This window comes from Notamacropus eugenii, chromosome 4 (genome assembly GCF_028372415.1).
Source record: "Notamacropus eugenii isolate mMacEug1 chromosome 4, mMacEug1.pri_v2, whole genome shotgun sequence".
Lineage (NCBI taxonomy): Eukaryota > Metazoa > Chordata > Mammalia > Diprotodontia > Macropodidae > Notamacropus > Notamacropus eugenii.
In genome coordinates, this window is record NC_092875.1 from 291,313,295 (window position 1) to 291,335,714 (window position 22,420).

General features: G+C 39.4%; 2 long non-coding RNA genes across 2 annotated transcripts in view; one reads left to right on the forward strand and one right to left on the reverse strand.

Moving 5' to 3' along the window:
• The window catches only part of LOC140498428 (uncharacterized), a 36,195-nt gene that overhangs the window by 4,860 nt on the left and 8,915 nt on the right, over nt 1-22,420 (forward strand). The window contains exons 3-4 of the long non-coding RNA XR_011965092.1: nt 9,929-9,989; nt 15,123-15,245. This is a non-coding gene — a long non-coding RNA (uncharacterized lncRNA). The remainder of the gene's footprint in view (nt 1-9,928; nt 9,990-15,122; nt 15,246-22,420) is intronic.
• LOC140498427 (uncharacterized) lies at nt 1,921-20,798 on the reverse strand. The gene is made up of 4 exons (XR_011965091.1): nt 20,707-20,798; nt 17,316-17,366; nt 16,475-16,568; nt 1,921-2,375 (listed from the first exon to the last, which is right to left on the reverse strand). It is a non-coding gene; the product is annotated as an uncharacterized lncRNA (long non-coding RNA).

Here is a 22,420-nt window from a genome sequence, read left to right on the forward strand (position 1 = left end):
AGAGGGGAACATCTGTAGGAAGTTTGAAATAAAAGCAGAAACACTTTGGGATGTCTACTGTTTATGGTCCAGCACTTCGCTATTGATGAGTTCTGATGAAAGAGGGAGAATATTGGTTTCTAGAAGAAAGTCTTCATGAGAGGAAAAGGGGATCTTAGATTTTTTTAGATGGCTTTACCTTTTTCCTTCAAATATGAAAACATATTGATCAGTCCACCAATTACTTTGGACAAGTACTGCAAATGGAGAAGGAGCTTGACTTAGAATTGAATAGTAGGAGGTTGGAATGGATTGGACTTGAGAAACAGGTCAGGGTTTTCAATGAATTCAAGCTAGTTATTGCTGCAAAAGTCCATCTCCATCATCAGTATTCTCTCCTGGTGGTACCATGTGGTTGCAAATCTTGGAACAACATGAACCCAGAAGAAAATAATTCAAAGGACAATGGAAAAGTTCCTGATGGATATAAGATGGCTGTGGCATATTGCCAACAGCAAGAGTGATGTAAAAGATGTAAGAGATAACAGATGGACAGCCTAGGTGATACATTGGTATCCCCAAGGTAACTAAAAGGACAAGAGAGGAAGTCCTCTGGTGTAGTAGGTAGATCTTTCATGGAAGATTTATGGAAAAATATAGAAGAGAATTGCAAAGAATGAGAATGTACAGAAGAGTTGAGAACTGTGTCTGATGGAGTACCTAAAACACTGATTAAGTCATGGATCCATTTGAGCATCTAAGTATGAAAATATAGGCAGGAGGAGAAGAGGGGTGATGGAGGTATTGATATAAAATACTTTGTATGCAGTTAATGAATAGCTCAATGAATATCTATTGATTTAAATGTTTCCTATACCAAACTTGTCCAATTGGCCTGAGTTGCTATTATAGAGGAGGCTGCTATCTTGTATGAGTTTATTGAACATTACTACGTGCTACCCACTCTGAAGGAAACAAGAAACAATGACAAAAATGCAAAGTACATTCCACCTCCCATTTCTGTGTCTTTTCACTGAGTGTCTTCCATGCCTAGAATGCTTTGTCTCCTCGCCTCTACTTCTTCTTTCTCTGGTTTCCTTCAAAATCCAGATCAAAGCTCATTTTCTGCTAGTGCTTGCCCCTCCCACCTTAATTTTCATGTACTCTGTGTGTGTGCATATGTATTATATATATATATATGTATATGTGTGAGTATTTGTGTACCTAATATTTTTTTTTACATGTAGGGGCTGTTTATTACTTCTCTTTGTATCATCAGGCCCTTAGCACAATGCCTGGCAATTGTTGTTCACTCTATGTGACCCCCATGGACGATGTCCATCATTGTTTTCTTGGCAAAGATGCTGGAGAGTTTTGCCATTTCCGTCTCCAGTGAGAGATTCCATCTCATTTTACAGATGAGGAACTCAGGCGAATAGGAGTTAAGTAATTTACCCAGTGTCACCCAGCTAGTAAGTGTCAGAGATCAAATTTGAACTCAGATCTTCCTGACTAAAAGGCCCAGAGCTTTAGCCATTGCTGGCACATAGCAAGCACTTTATAAATGCTTGTTAGAGGCAGCTAGGTGGTGCTGTGGATGGAGTGTTGGACCTGGAATCTGAGATTTGAGTTCAGATCCAACCTCAGACCCTTTCTGTTGTCTGACCTGGGCAAATCACTTATCTGCCTCAGTTTCCTCAGCTGTAGAATGAGAATAATAATTAGTTGTACTCTGTTCTAGCAATAGAATAGGGCAGAGCATTCTAAACAAGGGAAACCTCATGGGTAAAGGTGGAAGAAATATGGCATGTATTGGGAATCAGTCTGAATAAAATTGACTTTTTGTGTTGGGGGTAGAGTAAGATGTAGTTGAATATAATGGGGGACATTCAAAATATTTCTAACCAGTAAGCTTAAGAATGCTCGATGAATCCCTTTAACTTTTCGTCAGGCCAAGTTTATTATATTCATGCTACAGGCACCCAGCTAGGAAATACAGCAGCCGATGACTCTGAAAACCTCAGTCATTGTCCAGGATTACATTAAACATATTGCATGTGGCCATCCCTCTGAGATGCACATGGGATTTGGGGCCTTGAAAGATACAAAAGCTTCAACACAATAGACAGAGAATCAGCAGGTTCCTGCAATATGACTAATTTTTTTTCCTGACTGTTTAGTAACAGGTGGTATTTATCTAAGTGGACTGCCAAGGGCAGCTGGCTGATGGGTTCTTCCAGCTGGACATCTTCTCTCCATTTAGCTCAACCACACCTGCTTCAGACTGCAAACAAGAGCCTTTCTCATCTTCGGTATCTACATGTGGGGGGGGTGGGGATATAGCTCAGCCCATTCATCTTCCAGCTGTAATGTTTCATGGTGTCTGAGGATTCCATCTGGTCATATAGCAGAGAAAAAGAAATAGGTTTTAGGTTTAGATGTGTGTCCCTCCCCCTTACCTCCTACCTTTTTTTAGTGGTGGTTTTGTCCTGTTACGTCTCTATCTTTGACACAGCTACTTCATCATCTGTTGCCATCGTAGGATCGAATTTATCTCCCATTAAACTTCCTTTCCTTGAAGCAAGCTCTGACATGAATATGCCTATCCCTTCAAGCTTTTATTGTCTTGAATTAAGAAATAGTAGAGTAGTCTCATGAAAGATTAATCACTTCCTGTGAGAGTCTGGTACCTGCAGACAAGCAATTACTAAAATATGTCCAAAAAAGACAACAGAGGATGTTAAAAGTGTATCAGCCAGGTATTTATTGGCAGGAAGGATACAATGCTTGTTTGGGTGCCAGGTTTTTTAGAGCCAAAATGAACTTCTCTCTTGAGTTAATGGATCATATTTTGTTTCAGACAAGAGTAGCAATGTTTTCTTTGTAATGATATCTAGGGCTTTGACTCTGTACAGGTATTTCTCTTGAGGCGAATGTACTCAAATGCATATACCCTTATTCCTTTCTCTGAACTAAAGACAAATAATTTAAACATCACTTTTAGAGTGTTTTCTGCTTGACATGATGGTTAGTGATGGGTTTTGTGTCAATGAACAAGGTCCTAAGTGGGGGGTTTCTTTGAGCAGGAACCTGAATGACAGTTGATAAAAATTAAATGGGTGATTTTTAAGATGGAAATTCTTTTTTGTTGTTGTTCAGTAATTTCAGATGTATTCAACTTTTTACCCCGTTTGGGGTTTTCTTGGCAGAGATATTGGAGTGATTTGACATTTTCTTCTCCAGCTCATTTTACAGATGAGGAAACTGAGGCCACAGGGTTAAGTGAGTTGCTCAGTACATGTCTAAGGTCAGATTTGAACTTAGGAAGATGAGTCTTCCTGACTCCAGGACCAGCATTCTATCCTCTGCACCACCTAGTTTTAGCTCATCGGCAAAGAATGACCTAGGGTAATAGCTCTTGAGAGGATCTTTTACTCATCTAGTCCAACCTTTTCATTTCTACAGGCTCAAGGTCACAGAAGTAGCAAGTGGTAGAGCCAGGATTTGAATTCATGTGAGTCCTATGACCCAGAATTTATTGAACTATATCATGCTACTTCCTTAAGGATATACCTCTACTATGTCTAGAAATTCACTGATTCAACCAAATGTTCTTAAGTACTTACTGAGTACAATGCTCTGTGTTAAGCATAGAGGGACAAAGGAAAATAAAATACAACTTAGTGTAATACAGTAGGAAGGAAGAAGGGAAGGAAGCATTTATGTTGGGGACACAAATAGAAATCAAAAGAAAGATATTCCTTGTCCTCAGGGAGCTTATATTCTAATGGAGGAACATAATACTCAAAAGGAAGCTAAAAGGTGGTGATGGGAAGGAGGAAATGAAAAGATTCAGTGTTGGGGCATGATTTTGAAGTCCAGAGGAAGTCAGGAATAGTCAGGGAGGAGAATGAAGGTAGGCCAGCTACAGGTGTTCCACAAGATGGTACCAAAGAAATAACATTTTATTAAATTTTTTATTTTTATGATAAAATTATGAAATCTTATTTTTTATACATATAAATTTTATATAAATTTTAAAATTTTAATTAAAATTCTGTTAGAAATGCCATTTTTATTCTGGGGCAAACATTTGGGAAGCTATAGATAAGCAGTGCAAAGGATGGGCAAACATGAAAGGATTATGATCTGCATTGCTGGAGGAGGAGTCCTCAACAGGGAATCATAGATATACTGGGTATTAGAATAAGGCACAATTTTATTGAAAAATTCTCAACACACAGTCAGTTTATATTCTAAAAAGGGAAAAAAAGATGAACATGGGTAAATAGAGGTAAATATAATAGAAGTTATAGAACCATAGATCTTAAAGCCAGAATGGAATTAGAAGTCATCTAGTAGATGTGGAGTGTAAAATCTAGAGAGGTATGGTGACTTGTTCAAGGGCACTTGTCCAAGGTCACAGGAAGTAAGTGATAGAGCTAAAAGACACAGCTACATTCACTGCTTATTCCATTGTATCCTGTCAGCTCTCAGTTAGAATAAGTACTAAAGAGGATGATGAAAGGCCATGAGATTAGGAGATGTCTTCTAAAGGGAGATGCCACTTTCAACTGGGAGAATTGAGGGAGGCTTCAAATTCTTAACCTCATTTATTTTTCTTCCTGTTTTCCTACTGTGATGAAGGCTGCAGGAATGTCCCCTTTGAGCTTCAGATTCTTTCCAGTTCTTGCCTCAGTTGTTTCCACATCCTCTTTCACCAGGAAAAGATATCACGTAAAATGATGTGAAATTTTTGAAACTTTTTCAATTGTCTTTTGGTTAATTAAAAAAACTGTGTCTTTTCTGTCAACTCTACTTTAAGTGTTTTAAGGATAGAGACTGTTTTTTTTTTTTAACCCCTTTATATCTCCCTACCCATTCTTCCCCAAAGAACTCAGTGCAATGTTCTCCACATAGTTAATACTCAATAATTAGCTGCTGATTTGTTCAAAAATTTGTGTAAAATGCTTGATCAATGGAATGTTATTGAGTAGCTTTCTGTCCTCAAACTGATCCTAGCTAATTAGTCGTTTATACAGTTCCTCTTGGCCCCACCCAGCGGTCAGGCTGTGAGGGTATGCAGGCCTTTTTGGGGGATGTATCCAAGAACTCTTGATGGAAAGACTAGTGATCCAGTAGGGTGGTCTGATTGGAGCTAAGCAGTTTGGAGTGGTAATAGTTTCCATAGTAATGAATTAGAGTCAAGCTTTTCAAAGTAACAGGGCCAATGCACAAAAGGTTAACTGAGAGGGAGAGGTCAAAAGCAGAACTTCCAATCAGCACAGTGGAAGCAGTTGTGATCCAGGCAATGCATGACTTGAATTCAGGTAGCAGTCCAAAAAACCTGGGGTCCAAACAATTTTGAGATGATACAAAAGGCATATTTTCCAAGGTTTCACTTTACTATACTAACCATGTGGATAGCCTTTGTTAGATGTACTCCTTATTTTCTACCCTCAGTTCTCTCCCAGTTTGATAGTTTGATATGTATGAGATTCAGCTAGGGGAGCTAAGTGGTATAGTGAATAGAGTGTTGGGCCTGGAGTCAGAAAGACCTGAATTCAAATCTGGCCTCCAGACTCTTACTAGCTGTGTGACAATAAGCAAGTCACTTAACTCTGTTTGTCTCAGTTTCCTCATCTGTAAAATGAGCTGAAGAAGGAAATAGCAATCCATTCCAGTATCTTTGCCAAGAAAACATCAAATGGGTTCCTGAAGAGTCAGACACCATTGAAATGATCAAACAACAACACAAGTTAGCTATAGACAGCTCCATGGTGATGACGATGATAATGATGGTATTTTCTTCCATGGGAAAGTACTGTGATATCAAATAATCAACAGGCATTTGTTTAGCACCTACTATGTGGAAGTGAAACTGTATGGTCAGACCATGTCCTCTTTCTAAGAAGGAGGAAGGTGTGTGTGTGTGGAGATAAGTGGTGGTGATGATGGAGAGGACTAAATCCAAATCCCAGGACTCAAAAGTATGTCAACTTGATTAGTACATCAAGGAACTATATTGATAAACATATCTCTTTTATGTCCTCAAATCTGTCCTTATTTGAAATATCTTGGATTTTTACCTGGCCATGGACCATTCTTGCCTGGACCTTAATAATACCTAACTTTGCTACTTGGGCTTGCAATCTTGGTGTCATCCTTGAGACCATACTTGATCAGGATTCATGAGATGTTCAGGGACAACTAGTACCTCTAGTATGAGGGCTTATTGAACCTTTTTCAGGACTGTTTTCCACCTTTGGTGTCCATGTTGTTCACCCAACTTTCACCTGTGGCTCCAAGAAGCTGTAGCATCTGCAGCAGCCACAACCCCAGTAAAACCTTCTAGGCAGACAGTCTAAACCAGGTTGAGGGTAACTGATAGGTCTCAAACCTGTCAGTGAGTTAGGGGGGTGTCTACCTCAAGCATGTGAAGACTTTACCTGGTGGAATGGGTAGATGAGAACACTTTGTTCCAATGGCCATGAAGGTGGCTGAAGCAGGTGCTTGTGGAGTACTTAGAACTTGGTCACACATCAAAGACATGGAGTGGGTAACCTTGGATCGTTGTATTTGCTGAGAATAGCTAAGTCATTCATAGTTGATCATTACACAAAAGTTGCTGTCCCTGTGTACAGTATTCTCCTGGTTCTGCTCATAAGGTCCAAATTCCTTAACCTGGTATTCAGTCATTTTTCAACCTGGCATGATGTCCTACTTTTTCAACTTTATTTCACATGACCCTGCTTCAGGTATGCTATGATTCAGCTAAACAAGATTATCTGCTATCTCCCATATATATCCTCTGCTTTCCTGTTTCCTTGTCTTTGCTCACCCTATTCCATACTCCTAAGATGCCCTTCCTACTCCTCTTCTTTGCCTATTGAAATCCTACCTATCCCATGAGACCCCACACAAATATTACTTATTCGAGAAGCTTTCAATGATTTATTTCACCAAACAGTAACCATCTTTAGACATTAGACCTTATATGGCACTTCTGTTAGCCACTTATTATGTATCAATATTATTTGTGTATTTGGCCATTTTGCCTGCTAGGATTTGAGCTCCATGCCCCATGAACCATGTGCTTTCCCCTAGTATGGTGTTCTGCATAAAGCTTTTTTTTGTCAGTCATTTTTCAGTCATGTCTAACTCTTCATGACCCCATCTAAAGTTTTCTTGGCAAAGATACTGAAATAGTTTGCCATTTCCTTCTCCAGCTCATTTTATAGATGAGGAAACTGAGTCTGAGGAAACTGAGTTAGGTGACTTGCCCAGGGTCACATAGCTAGTAAGCGTCTGATTCGGGGTGTGAGTTCAGGTATTTGTGACTCCAGGTTGAGAGAGGTTCTGACTCTTTGGACTTTGAAGACTCTGGAAGAGAGAGTGAGGCTGAGGCCACGTTGCCTCACTTAAATCCAGTTCAGTGTCATTGGTTCTCTTAGAAAATGATGAACAACATACTTGATAACTCTCTCATGTTCACTTCATCCATCTCATCTGTTGCCAACTGTTGTTTCTACCTTCACTACATCTCTTATATATGTCCACATCACTCCATTCACAACCACCTCCCTGGCACAGGTTTCCCCCCCCCCCCCACACTTGGACTATTACAATGACCTTGTGGGTCTCTCTGTCACATCTCTCCTCACTGTAATTTGTCTTCTGTTTAGTTGCCAAAGTGATTTTCCCTAAAGTACAATGTCACCTCTTCACTCAGTTCACAAATGCCATTTGCTGATCGTTGCCTCTAGGATTAAATAGAAAATATTCTTTGGCATTTTAAACCCTTTACAACCTTGCCCACTTCTCTCTTGCCAGTCTCCTTACACTTTACTCCCTTACACAGATGCTACCTCCAGTGACTCTGGCACTCTTACTGTTCCTTGAACATAACCCTTCATCCTCTACTCTATCCTTTTCACTATCTGGAATGTTCTCCTTCCACACCTTTGTCTGTTGGCTTCCTTGATTTCTTCCAAGACTCAGCTCTAGTCCCATCATCTTCAAGAAGCCTTTCCTGGTTCTGCCCACTCACTGCTGGTTTTTTTCCTGTGAGATTATCCTCCATCTGCTCTGTATATATCTTATATGTTTGTAGTTGTTCACATACAGTCTCCCTATTAGAACTGAGATCCTTGGGGGCAGAGACTATGTTTTTACCTTGATATGTATTTCAATACTTGACACACAGTAAACACAATAAATACTTAATCAAATGGACTGATCAATTCCTCTCCACATTGGTTATACTGGGTGACATGGAGCCATTGAGGAGGGTAATCACAAGATAGAAGTGTTGTCATGGGGGCAAGGCACCTCCTTTCCCAAGTGTCACAATACTGGGCTGAAGTAGCCCATACCTAGTCCTTACTGTTATTCCCTCAGGATCCCGCCACCATTATGACTCTTTCCCAGCCTATCTGCCCTCACCACATGATTGGACCTCATTGGAGTAGATTGTCTGGAGTCTGTCCTGCGCACTATTGCCATACAGGAAATTCTGGCTCAGTGGGAGGATCATCAGGCCTTGGGTTGTAGTAGGATGTCTGTCTTTCCCACTTGTGAATTATTTGACCCTCATGCTGGAATCCCCAAATATATCTCCACCTACTTTATGCAGGAGACAGCTAGGTGGTGCAGTGGATAGAACTGAAGTCAGAAAGACCTGAACTCAAATCTGGCCTCAGACACTTACTGTGTGACCCTGGGCAAGTCACCTAACCCTGTTTGCCTCAGTTTCCTCATTTGTAAAATGAGCTGGAAAAGGAAAAGGCAAAACACTTCAGTATCTTTGCCAAGAAAACCTCAGATGGGGTCATGAAGAGGTGGACATGACTGAAAAATGACTGACCAAAAAATGACTGACCAGAGTTTCCATTAAAGACCTTTCTCTACCAATCCAAGTTAGCACCTTATCTGCAAGTGACTTGGGGTCACTGAGAAGTTAGGTGACTTATTCAGAGTCTCACAGCCAATATGTATCAGAAGCAGGAGATGAACTGAGGTATTCTGACTTAGAAGCCATACTAAGGGAAAGGGCATGGTTCATGGGGCATGGAGCTCAAATTCTAGCAAGGAAATGGGCAAATATACAAATGCTATCGATATATAGTAAATGCCTAAGAGAAGTGCCATGTGAGGTCTCATGTCTAAAGATGGTTACTCTTTGGGGAATCATTGAAAGCTTCTAGAAAAAGTGACAATTGTGTGGGGTCTCATGGGATAGGTAGGATTTCAATAGGCAAAGAAGGGGAGTATGGAGTAGGAACAGGGTGAGCAAAGACAAGGAAACAGGAAAGCATAGGATGCATATGGGAGATAGCAGATAATCTTGTTTAGTTGAGTCTTGGCACACCTGAAGCAGGGTCATGTGAGATAAAGTTGAAAAGGCAAGACTTCATGCCAGGTTGAAAAATGACTGAATACCAGGTTAAGGACTTTGGACCTTATGAACAGAACCAGGAGAACATTGTACACAGTGACAGCAACTTTGTATAATGATCTACTATGAATGACTTAGCTCTTTTCAACAAATACAACAATCCAAGACAATTCCAAAGGACTCCTGATGGAAAATTTTATCTACATTTAGACAAAGAACTGATGGAGTTTGAATGCAGATAGGAACATACTATTTTCACTTTCTTTTTTGTGTGTTTTTTTTCCTTTTGGTTTGTTTTTTCTTTCACAACATGACTACTATCAAAACATGCTTTACATGATTGTACATATATAAACTATGCCAAATTGCTTTTTGTCTTAGCAATGGGGACGAATTCAAAATTTAAAAAAATGCTAAAAAATAAAACAACTTTAAATAAAAAAGGAGTTTGAACTTTGTTTAGGAGGTAGTAGGCAGCCATTGAAAACAGCGACTGTTTCTGTTTTGTCTTTTGTACGCCCTGTGCTTAGCAATGTTTTCTGATTGATTTAGGTCAAAAGAGTGACCAGATCAAATTGGAGCATAAGGAAAATTGCTGAAAGATGAAGAGAATGTAAGCACCCATTTTACTTATTATTGTTGGTTGATCTGTCAGATAAAATGCCACCTCAAAGGCCTTACACAAAATCGATACTTTATAAGTATTTGTTGCATTGTTGATTGGAGAAGTTTTATCATAGGATCATAGATTTTGACTGGGAAGGATTCTTAAAAAATCATCTAGTCTACCCAGCTCATTTTACAGATGGGGAAACTGAGGTGGCCCAGAGAGGTTAAAGTAAATTGCTCATGGTCATACAAGTAGTGAATAGAGTGGAATTTAAACTATTTCCATGACTCCAAATGCTACATCAGGGGTGGGAAACCTGCAGCCTTGAGGCCACATGTGATCCTTTAGGTCCTCAAGTGTGTCTCTCTGATTGAATCCAAACTTCACACACTTTGGCCACACACGTGGCCTTGAGGCCGCAGGTTCCCCACCTCTGTGCTACACTCACTCTGCCATACCATGCTTCATGGCTCTTCTGAAAGTCTCTTCACTGAAACTCCCGCAAAGAAATTATCTGAGTTAACCCCTGTCACAACAGTGCTATCCTAGGTCTTGAAATTATCCTCAGTATCTTCAGCTTTTTCTCTACAGGTTGAGTTTTCATGGCTTATTATTACAGCTTTTTTTAGGGGGGCAGGGTGGGAAAAGTCATTTCATTAGGGTCCAGAGCTCCCATTAAAGACCTTTTTCTACCAATCCAAGTTAGCACCTTTTCTGCAAGTGGCTTGGGGTCACTGAGAAGTTAGGTGACTTGTCCAGAATCTCACAGCCAATATGTATCAGAAGCAGGAGATGAACTGAGGTATCCCTGACTTCAAAGCCAGATTTTTATTTGCCAGACCAGGCCGTGTCTCTCAATCCATCCTCTATAATAAATCAGCTGGCCTTAGAGCATTGAGAAAAAAGTATTCTGAGTTTCTGCCTAATGAAGTGTTCTCCATAATTAGTTATGAGATGGATTCTTCCTCTTCAAACAGTTTACAGTCTATGTAGGTTTAAAGTTTACACTCAGACATCACCCTTGTGATGTCATTGGGACTCTTCAAGAATGAAGGATGAACGACAAAAATACACTTAAAGAAACAATCAGCAACACAAGAAAGTGTATGATAAATGTTGAGTGAATGATGCAGATATGAAGAGCTCAGAGAGTGAGAGAGCCATTGAGTGGAATTTGAACTGAGTCTGGAAGGATGGGGAGGATTTGGATATGTGGTAAAGAGTATATGTAAGGCCTAGTGTGAGCAGATTCTGAGGCTGAAAACCACAAGGCAGATTGGGGTCCACTTTGACTAGAGTAGAGACAGTGGAATTTTTTTTTTCTGATCTGTTTAGAAAACAATTCATCCTCACAGGTCACAGTTTCTCCTGGGCAAGTTAATGGAGACACCACATGTTAGGGGAGGGAATGTATTTCCTTAAGAAAACAAAGCCCCTAAATCTAGGTTGGAAACTGTGGCTAATTCAATTTGATTAAGGGATACTAGCCCCAGGGGTTTACTGTTAAGAAATCTCTGGGGGAGGAATTCAAGCTTCTTAGAAACTGACTCAGATCTTAAAGTTAGATGTGGAAGTGGGGACCCTCTAATCTTCACAAACTTCTAAATGCCTCTTCTGTAAATCACCTACAGTAATTTGAAAAGGCTGCTCTAGCCATGGTTTTCCTGGTCTCCAAAGTGGGAAGACTGAGGTGGAATTGCTAATATCCTACATTATCTGATGCTCCTGGAGAAGTGAAATCTCTCATTGTCCCCTCAACTGTCCAGTCCCCAAAGCAGGCAGCCAACTTTCCACCAATGAAACATTCCTTTTCTTCATTCAAGTTTGATCAGGAGCTTCTGTGCTCCCTTTGGCCAAGCATAGACTCATGGTTAATGGAAACAAAGCAAATGTTTGGGGAAGCATAACCAGGAGGAGTGAGGCTGTCCCAAGGGTGGGATGGAAAGCAAATCAAGGTATTTGGTGAGAAGGGAATGTTATTGACGTGAAGAGAATAATGACAGACTAAAAAAACAGCCCCAAAGAAAAGCTAATCCCAAACATTGGTGCTTTTAAATCTTGGTTTCGTCACCAGAAAGAATTTTATAGTTTTCAGGCCGTTTGGGTAATGTGCCTATTGGACAGTTATGTTTTTATTTATGACCTTGTCCTGCTCTCTGTGAAAGTTAAGAAAGTGTCTTAAGCAATTCCTCTTTGTTCCACTGGGAACCTACTAATTCTATGGGGTAGGAGGGAATTTTCCTAATGCTGTTTCTGGGCTTCTGTGATAAGTATCACTTTGCTGCTAGTTAAAAGGTGACAATCTTTTTCTAGTAAACAGGTAGTGATATTTTATTCCCCTCTCCCCCCTTCCCAGGAATATTTCTATATGACAGGTTCTACCTTAGACTAAGAACCAAGGTGACTGGAATGGGATGGTGTGCATTTTACGGTAGTCTTGGCATTAACTCCTTGCCTAACTGGTCAGGAATTGAAAAATGGCACTCAAGCAAGTCAGGTTGAAGGGTTTTGGAGGAAGTCCTGTAGTGGAGGAGTGACCGTCCCTGGTGAGTAAAGGAAGCCATAGGAGCATCTTTTCCAGTTTTTAAAGATCTTTATCCTCCTAACTCCCATCTTGGGATTTATTAGCCAATTCCACAATGCTTTTGTTTTAATTGTTCATTTTTTTCAGTCATGTCTGACTCATTATGACCCCATTTGGGGATTTTCTTGGCAAAGATACTGGAGTGGTTTATCATTTCCTTCTCTAGCTCATTGTACAGATGAGGAAACTGAGGCAAACAGGGTTAAGTGACTTGCCCAGGGTCACAGCTAGTAAATGTGTCTGAGGCCAGATTTAAAATCAGGAAGATGATTCCAGGCCCAGGTCCACTGTGCCACCTAGCTGCCCTTCTTTTAATCAGTAAATCAATATTTTTACCAATTATTTAGATCACCAGAAAGTGTGCAAAGTTTGGGGGAGGAAAGGTGTTTTATTGTTGTTATTGATATTGACAACATAGAGGAAGTGTGTGGTAAGGTGTTGAGGGTGCTGGGTCGGAAGGTGGAGGACCTGAGTTTGAATCCTGCTTGCTACTTGGGGGCAGCTAGGTGGCACAGTGGATAGAGTGCTGGGCCTGGAGTTAGGAAGACTCATCTTCCTCATTTTAAATCCAGCCTTTGGCACTCACTAGCTCTCTGTCATTTAACCCTGTTTGCCTCATTTTTCTCACCTGCAAAATGAGCTGGAGAAAGAAATGGCAAACCACTCCAGTATCTTTGCCAATAAAACTCCAAATGTGGTCATAGAGAGTCAGACATGACTGGAAGAGAAAATCACAAGACTGAAACAGAATTAAGTAAGTCTACTACTTAACATATGTGTGATCTGAACAGTTTCTCAGTTTGTAGAATAAGGGGATTGGATTAAATGACCTCGAAGCTCCCTTCCACTCTAGATCCATTGTCCTCTGTTTTATGTCATATGGAAATGTACATTATTAGCCAAAATGAACTAAAATAAAAATTGTTTTCTGTTCACCATATTCCATTAATGTTTAAAATAGATTGGATTACTATGTTGATTTACAACAGAAGATCTTCGCAGAGGCAGCTTGGCATAGTAGCTAGAGTTGGGCAGGAGGCCAGGGAAACCAGAGTTTGAGTTCAGTTTCTGACAAATACATCATGTGATCTTGGGCAAATCATTTAACTTTTCAATGCACTTGGTAGTTCTTTAAACTGTTAAGTTGGAGAGAAGTTGTTGATTTGCTTTGGTAAAAGAAGTGTCCTCATCCAGAAGTTCCCAGCTTCAATGAAATCATACCTCTAATTCCTATTCCTATCCTGGGATTGGCATCTGCTTGGCTCACACCAGTTATTGAAAGATCTGGAAGGACCACTTCTGGGATCATTTAGATTAGGGCTTTTAATTAAAAAAAGTTTTTGTTTTTTGTTGGTTTAATGTGAAGTTTCCAACAGACTCCTTGTCAGTCAGTTGCTTAATCAATAAGTGAGGTGTTTATTGGCTACAGGAGGGGTACTTGGTCCTGCACAGAGCATTTAACATGCTATCTATCCTCTGTCCAAGTTCTTGTTGGCAAAATGTGCTAAACCAATGAAAAGATAAAATGGTAGAAAAGACTCATAAAGCCTTTTGCCTGCCAGAAGTCTCTTGCAAAAACAATATGTTAAAGAGGCAAGAAGGAATAAACAAAGACCACATGGATTCCAACTCTCCTGAAATATATTTGGGTTAAAAAATTAGGAGAATTGTTTGGCAAAAATAATGTTTTATGTTTCTGATGCCAATTAAAATAATAACTTAAAAAGTAGATAATGCAGCCCAGTCCTGCTTTGGAGCTAGACAAATTGCTCTTTTTTTTTTTTTTTTTGCAAAAGCTTATTCTCTACAAAAATTTTGTAAGCAGCAAGTCTTCTCAGTTTAGTGTTTAGTGTATAGTCATTAATCGTTAATTCTCCAACTCTTGAATTTCCTGGCTCCTAGATTTAGCGCTAGAAAAGTACTTCAAAGTCACTTACTTTAATCTTTTTTTTTTTTTTAAGATTAGGAAATAAATTCAGAGAGGTTAAGTGACTTGTTTAAGGTAATACAAGTAGACAGTGGCAAAATCAGGGTTTGAACCGCTGACTTTCCATCCAACATAACTGCCATGGCAACATACTAATGTGCTATTAAAAGATCCTTGCAAATGAGATTATTGTATTGACAAAATGCTGGGCTTGTAGTTAGCGATGCCACAGTCTATTCCCCAATGAAAGCTGTTGGAAATTGTCAGAGAGTAAGAAGCATCATGGAAATGCAACATTTTAAAATTAGATTAAAGCCTAATTAGAAAAATGGGATGATTTTGTTGCCATGGTGAATGCGATGTTCTCATTTTTTTTATTCTTTCCAGGAATGGGAAAAATATATTTAGTAAATTTATCCCCTGCTTAAAATTACTTAATAACTAGCACACACCAGTTGTCACATAGACATCCTCTTGAGAATTCATACTTGTCCATCTGTTTCTTCCCAAAAGAATATATGAAAAACAATTCTCCTAGCTGCTTAAACTTCAGGAAAGTTAAGTGTATTTCAAATGTACATATATGTTCTTTGTACTGTGTATAATATTTGTGTTTATATTTCAGGCACAAATCTGACAAAATTGTGCTCCTCAGATAAGAAGAGAATTTCATTTCCTAAATCTGCCCGAATTTCCCACTGGAGAGTTGCACCCTAACCAGCTCTTGAGCTGTGGAAACATTTGTTACGTAAGTGTTAAGAAGAGAATAAATCTATCTTTATAAGTAAATGATATCCCAGCTCACATTGTAAAAATATAATCACCTGCTTTAAGAAAAAAACACACAACTGGTTTACTCTAAAGAGAATGGTGCCAAACATGGGAAAATTAGACATAGCTAAAAGAACAGAAAAGATCCTTTGCTACAATATTAGTACTGACTATGAAAAAAAGATACGGAAAGTAGAGTAGGTGAGAATACGATTCAATTTTCTCTTAGAACTCCAGTACTAACTAGAGCTGGAGTTAGTTCTAGTATAAATCTCACTGATAACTATTCATTTTTAACGGACTATGATCTTTAGGATTTTGCGTTTATGTCACATCCCAGACCTGAGTAAAAAATTTGTTTTCTTTCAAGCAGCAGTTTAGGTCTGTTGAAGAGGGCTAACCTTTCAAGTAGAGAGACCAATAACCTCCTTGTAAATAAGAAAGTATCTAGAGGAGTTGAAGCTGTCAGAACTTTTACTTACCACTCACCTCAGAGTAAATAGGATTTATAAAAGAGTTCAGAGAAGACACTCAAATCTTGCTCCATTCAGTCAGTCAGTAAACAATTATTAAATACCTACTATGTGTCAGGCGCATTGTGCTAAATGCATCACCCTAACTCTAATCCATAGACATTAGAATTTTGTTGCTTGCAGCAGTGACTATGAAAAATCATAATTTCCTTGAGCCTCAATTATCTCATCGATAAAATAGAGTTACTAATTCTTGCACCTATTTCATAGAGTTTTCTGTTAAAATTACCTTAAAGAGCCTAAATGTTTCAGTATTTCAACTTTAAAACCTAAAGTGTAATTTAAATGTAGCTCACTTCCTCTTCTCAAAGTGAGCCTTTAAAAGCTACACTCAGGTTCCAGATATACTTTGGAAGAACATATTTTTTAGAACTAAAATCATGAGCCCCCTTCATTGTTTTCCTTTTATGAAAACATTTGTAAATAAAATGCGCATAATAAGATCTCACAAGGCTGATATTTACATAAGCAGGGATGATCACGGTAGTTCCTCACCTTTAGTTGCATATATGTAGTAACTCTCTGTAGAGAGAAAATTGTGTTGATAATGTATGGGCTTTTGTAAGCCCAGAAATGAGTTTTCTACTTTATTTATAGGCTCCTAAGAGTCCTTCGTATTATTTTAGTTTTTCTATAGGGTGAAATAAAGATTTTCCTGTTATCTGATACGTACCTGTTACCTTGAGTGTTTATGCAACAACTGGGCACTTTGCTGCTCAAACTCGTGGAGACTTGTATTGGATGATTTTCCTAGAGTAGACTCTGGGCTAAGGCATAAGGAATCAAAGAAAGAGTAATATTTTAGGAATTCTCCAATTCCTTTGCTAGCAACATAGAACTCAGTTCATGTAAACCTGGACCATGGAGTCTGGAACCTGTGTTACATTTCAAATTGTGTGCAAAATGCTTTGCATACCTTTAAGCACTATATATTGTTGATACTGCTATTATTATGGAATAATAATAAAATATAATAAAAATAAAAACATATAATACTTTATAATAAAATAAAACAAATGATTAAAAAATAAGAAAAACACAGCCTAGAATGTTGTAGGGACATAGTTGACTTTCAGCTATGGGTTGAATACTTATTGAATATTTGGAAAGTATTATACCAAGGTTTCAAGGTAGGTTACACATTGTTATCTCACCTTTTTTTTTTTTTTAACGTTTTCTCTAGTGATTCCTTGTATTTTAAATACTATGGACTAAGCTAGTATATGACTAGATAATATGCATCCAAAGGCTCCATAGACCCTTTGCTTAAAAATGAAGGGAAGGTAAGGAGCATAAGATTGACAGTGGGAATGACAGATCTTTGGTATGAGTTCAGTGGTTAAGAATCACTATTTGATAGGTTCTGATGGGACCAGAACGTTTGTTGAACCAATTTAACCCATTATTCTTTGCATCTCTGAACATGCATTACTTGGCAGCTAGGTGGCACAGTGGGTAGAATTCTGGGTCTGGAGTCAGAAGACTTCAATTCAAGCTGAGTCTCAGACACTTACCAGCTGTGTGATCCAGGGCAAGTCACTTCACCTCTGCCTCAGTTTCCTCAACTGTAAAGTGGGAATAATAAAGCACTTAATGTCCCAGGGTTGTTGCAAAGATTAAAAGAGATAATAATTGTAAAGTGCTTCGTACAATGTCCAGCACACAGTAGGTGCTTAATAAATGCTTATTTCTGTTCTTCATGTTTATATGGGCAGCCATACAGCAACAACTCATATATATCTGCCCATTTTCTGTGAATTTTCTTCACGGAGAAAGCTCTTTCTTAAATCTGTCACAGAGGAGCTAAGTATCACACAGTTTTTAGACCTACAAATATTAACCTAATACAGGGCAAGATCTCACAGCAATACTTGGGATGAAAACTTAAAACTTTTCCACTTTTCAGCCTTGCAGACTCAACCTGCAGAAGCAGAGTTGGATCTACGAAAGGCACATGTCTGTTCTCCTAAGCAGAGCAAGAGGCTTTAATTGACTCCTTAAAAAAAAAATTGCACAGGCTTAAAATAGAAGTCATCAGAGCAAAGAAAAACTAAATGATTTAGTAAATCCAGCAACCGCTAATCCTCTTTTTTTCTGATCAAAGAAGTGATGAGATGATAGAACTATGTTTTAGCTTTTACAACGGCTGCAGAGTAGTTAGTTCTCTATTGACTGTGTGAGAAGAAGTCTATATAAACAGACATCTCCACCCTGGCATTTTTGCTTGTTTTGGGGCTTTTTCAGAAATCTGGTTCGGTGCTAATCAGCACCTTTTTTTTTTTTTAATCTCAGCCAAGAGAGCAGAAACCTCATGGAATTGAGAAACAGAGATGCTACTTTCTGTTTCTGTACTGGATGTCTCAGCTTGGGTGAAAGTTCTAAACTGTAACCAGCAACACTTCAGCCATCATCGCCACTCCTTCTAAGGCCAGTCTTACTTGAGCGTGAGCAGACAACAAATCTGTGCTGTGATCGGAGTGGGCTGTGGAGAGGAAACTGTCCAATAAGCTCTCCTCTCTTGGTTTGCTGGTGGTACTTAGAATCCTAACACTATTCACTCCTTTGGGTAAAAAACTAGCTCATTGTTAACCTGTAAAAGGAAAGGGATGAAATATTAGCCAATGTCCCCTATTAGCACCTTTGTCACATAGTGGCTGATCCACCAGGAGCTGAATTTGCATCCCAAATTCTATGCTAGCCTGAAGCCTAGGGGAAATCCCATGTCACTGCTCTGACCTTTACTTTCTTCAATGAAGGACAAACACGTAAAATAATCCACCAGGTGGGCTCGTGCCCTTCTAAGGAGATAATGCTGTGTTAAAGTTCTTTAGAAAATGGAAAAATGCTATACAAGTGCAAACCATTATCCTCATTATTAGTTTATCAGAGCAGGCCTCAGTGAGTTCCTTTGTGGTTGGCAGTTGGGGGTCAGTCTTAGGGTGCTGGATACCTGGAAGTAGGAAAGAGACTGAGAGAGGAATTGAAGTGGCACTATTTCACAATTGTGTCAATGGAGGACCTTGGTTATAATTTCTCCCTCTCTTTTCCATTACCCTCCAGCTCCCCCTGTGAATCAGATCACAGAAAGAAAGGCCTAGAAAAGAAGACACAGCAATTTAGACCCAGAACTGAAATTTAGGTCTGTAAACTGCTGACAACCACCCAGTCAAACCTGTTGACTGTGCTGGTTGATCACCAGCTTTATCAATAAAGGTAAACTATTTTCAGAGCCATCATGGCATAGTGCATAGAGAACTGGCCTGGGGGCCTGGATTCAAGTCCTACCTGTCACATCCTGGCTATGTGACTATGAGCAAGTCACCTAATCTCTCAATACTCCATACAATTCTACTACTGAAAATTGCTGAGCACATGCTTTTCGGCATTGATGGGGACTGCAAAGGCTATCTAGTTAGTTCAAGCCTCTCATCTTACATTTTAGGAAATCAAGGTCCAAGGGAATTAGGTGACTTGTCCAAAGTTACACTTAATCACCTTAGAAGCAGGATTTGAACCCAAATCCTGACTCCAGGGATAGTGCTTTTTCCATTATACTACACAGTAGAAGGACTTTTCTCAGTGGGTATACCTTACCCTTATGAAATCACAGGTTCAAAAAACTAATTCTCTCTCTCTGTCTCTCTCTCTGTCTCTGTCTCTGTCTGTCTGTCTCTCTCTCTCTCTCCTTCTCTCTGTCACTGTTTCTGTCTGTCATTGTCTGTCTGTCTCTCATACACACACACAGCACCCCCCACAAAAAATCTCATTGCACAATTCTGCCTTAACAGGATCATCAGATTTAGACCTGAAGTCCATCTAGCCAAATTAAGCCCACCTTCTTGTTTAAGTTAGAAAAAATCTTAAATAGGGAAAAAAGTCTCAAAGGCATTTGAAAATTGCAGTAGAATGCATGCACAAGCAAAATGTCACATTAATTTTTTTTTTTTGCCTCTGAGATATTTTATTTTTATTTCAGCCAGATTGTTGACTATTTTCCTTGGCCATCGAAGACCTGTTTTGTAATAGATGCTCTGTGTTGTATATGTAGATATTAGGATATGTTTCAAATGATAATAAGGAGAGTTCTGATTGTTGTTATCTCCAATAACATATAGGACATATGGCTCATTTCTTCTGTTCCCTCAAGATTAAATTCTTTATTTGGAAGGTGGTAAGAAAACAGATTCCAAAGAAGGAGCTTTACATCATTTGTGACCTGATAGTCGCATGTCTCTGCAAAAGTACCCGGTGAAAGTTAATTGCTTTCTACTTGGAAAGCTCAGAGCAGCAGATTTTGCCCCTGGCAAGATTATTTCACAAAAGCAGGAACAATAATCAGCCAGCCTGTCTCTCAGCCATTACCATGTCAGATGAAAGCTGGAAAATCTAAAATGAATTTAAAAGAGGCCCAAGTTCAAAATTAGTGCTTATGTCCTAAGCACCAGAAAACAGAACACAGCACAGAGGGTTCTAAAAAAAAAGCCCCTCAAAATCCATTTGTCCTTTGGGAGGGATGTGTTTTTGTTTGGAACATTGGGTTTCCCAATAACCTGTTTGACTAAAATACCTGCACACATTAGTTTTGGCTTGCTACACGTTGCTCTTTCAGCAGAGGGACTTAACTTCCTGACCTAGCAGTTAATGTATTAATCCCAATTTTATCCCAATACCAAGGCTCTTGGCTGTATTAAATCAATCCAGGTTAATTCAGAATTACGTCGCTCCCACCCAGAATCAATAGACCCACTGTTGGTGCCTTCTTGGGCTGACCACCCAGTTTTGTGAGAATCTGCAGTGAATTAGAAAATCTGTCATTGCTAAAGGAGCTGGGCAGCTTGGATGTGGCATGTCATTTTCTCCAGTCTATACAATACCCACTCTTTGTCTCCGAGCTCTTAAACTAACCTGACATAGCTTCTCTGGCTGGTCAATGAGATCTTTATTCTCTTGGAAGGAATGCCTCGCTCACCAGCATTATTAAGAAATTTCTGGACAATGTTTAGAGGGTGCAGAATAATCCAAAGTTCTATTAAAAAGCCATCTGGGTAATTAATAGCACATTTGTTCTCAGCCTCCTCCCAATTTGTCCATTAGTGGAATAAAAGCTCAGGACAAAGGGTAATGTGGTTCAGTTATATTTTACAAGAATTCTTCAGGAAGTTGGAAACACATGATAGTTTTCCAAAGATACATATGTTTATGGGCTCTCAGCGCAGCAAATAGGAAAATCCACAGGCTTTAAACTGGGGTTCTTTACTGTCATTATCTGTTTAACTTAAGAAACTGGGATGGAGCATTGACAGCCCCTGCCCTGGGAGAGATAAGTGTGTTGGGACAGGAGGAAAGAGGTAGATGGACTGGTATGTTCCCATCAAATTAGAAGTGAAACCAAACAAATGAAATGGCTCCCAAGCTGTTTGTCACATCTGCATGTTAAATGAACGCAACTGACTTTTATTCCCTTTCACCTGATTGTTGAAGTCCTTCCTGAAATCTCTTTTTAATGTCTTTTTGAAAGTTCTAGCCTCAGGCTGCATACTTCTGCTGGAACTCTAAATAAACTAACTTTTCTCACTCCCTTTTTCCCTTTTCCTGTCTTTGTCTTTCTTTCTTTGTCTTCCTTCCTTCCTTCCTTCCTTCTTTCCTTCCTTCCTTCCTTCCTTCCTTCCTTCCTTCCTTCCTTCCTTCCTTCCTTCCTTCCTTCCTTCCTTCCTTCCTTCCTTCCTTCCTCCCTCCCTCCCTCCCTCCCTCCCTCTCTCTCTCTCTCTTTCTTTCTTTCTCTCTCTCTCTCTCTCTCTGTCTCTCTCTCTCTGTCTCTCTCTGTCTCTGTCTCTCTCTCTCTCTCTCTCTCTCTCTCTCTCCCCCTTCCTCCTTCCCTTTCCCAGTGAGAACTTTTTCCAAAAAAACCCCCAACATGTTTGCAAATCCCAATGAAGACTTGCTGTGTTTTCACTTATTTAAATTGTTTGTTTATTTTTTTTGGAACGCAGTGGACAGCTAAACATTTATTCTCTCAGTTCTCAGTGAGGAGAGAAAAGTCAATTGTCCTTTCTTTATTATCCTCTTTCTTCAGCTTTGGATCATTCATTGAGCCTCCATCTAATCTCTCAGAAGTTTAGGTGCTAATTAGGAGAAAGAAGTTATAGACTGAGTTCTATTTTGGATGCATTTATTGAAGAAAGCTTCTTGCCATGGCTACAACTTGCGTCCTTCCTGTGGGCCACAGGGATGACCAGGGAGAGAGAATGTGGGTGGATGGTGAAAATCTATTCCCATTTCTGGATCAACAACCAAAAGCCTGTGTCATCTTGACAGGGAATCAGAAGCATCTTCAAAGACAAGCCATTTTTCCAAAAGCTCAGTTTCTGTGGTGGGAGCTGAGGCCCTAATATAGGCCAAATAAAATGAGTTGTTTATTTATTAATTTGTGCCTAAGTCTTTTTTAAACTTCACTGAGTTAAGAGGTCAGCATGAGAGACTGCCAGAGCCTCAAATGAGCCCCACTGCAGGCACAATGGGGTTTTTCTTGGACTGGGACACTGCTATCCCAGACCGATGAGAGAGAGTCACTGGGCCTCTACTGGGCAGAGCAAATATTTGTGATCACTTCACACAAGAA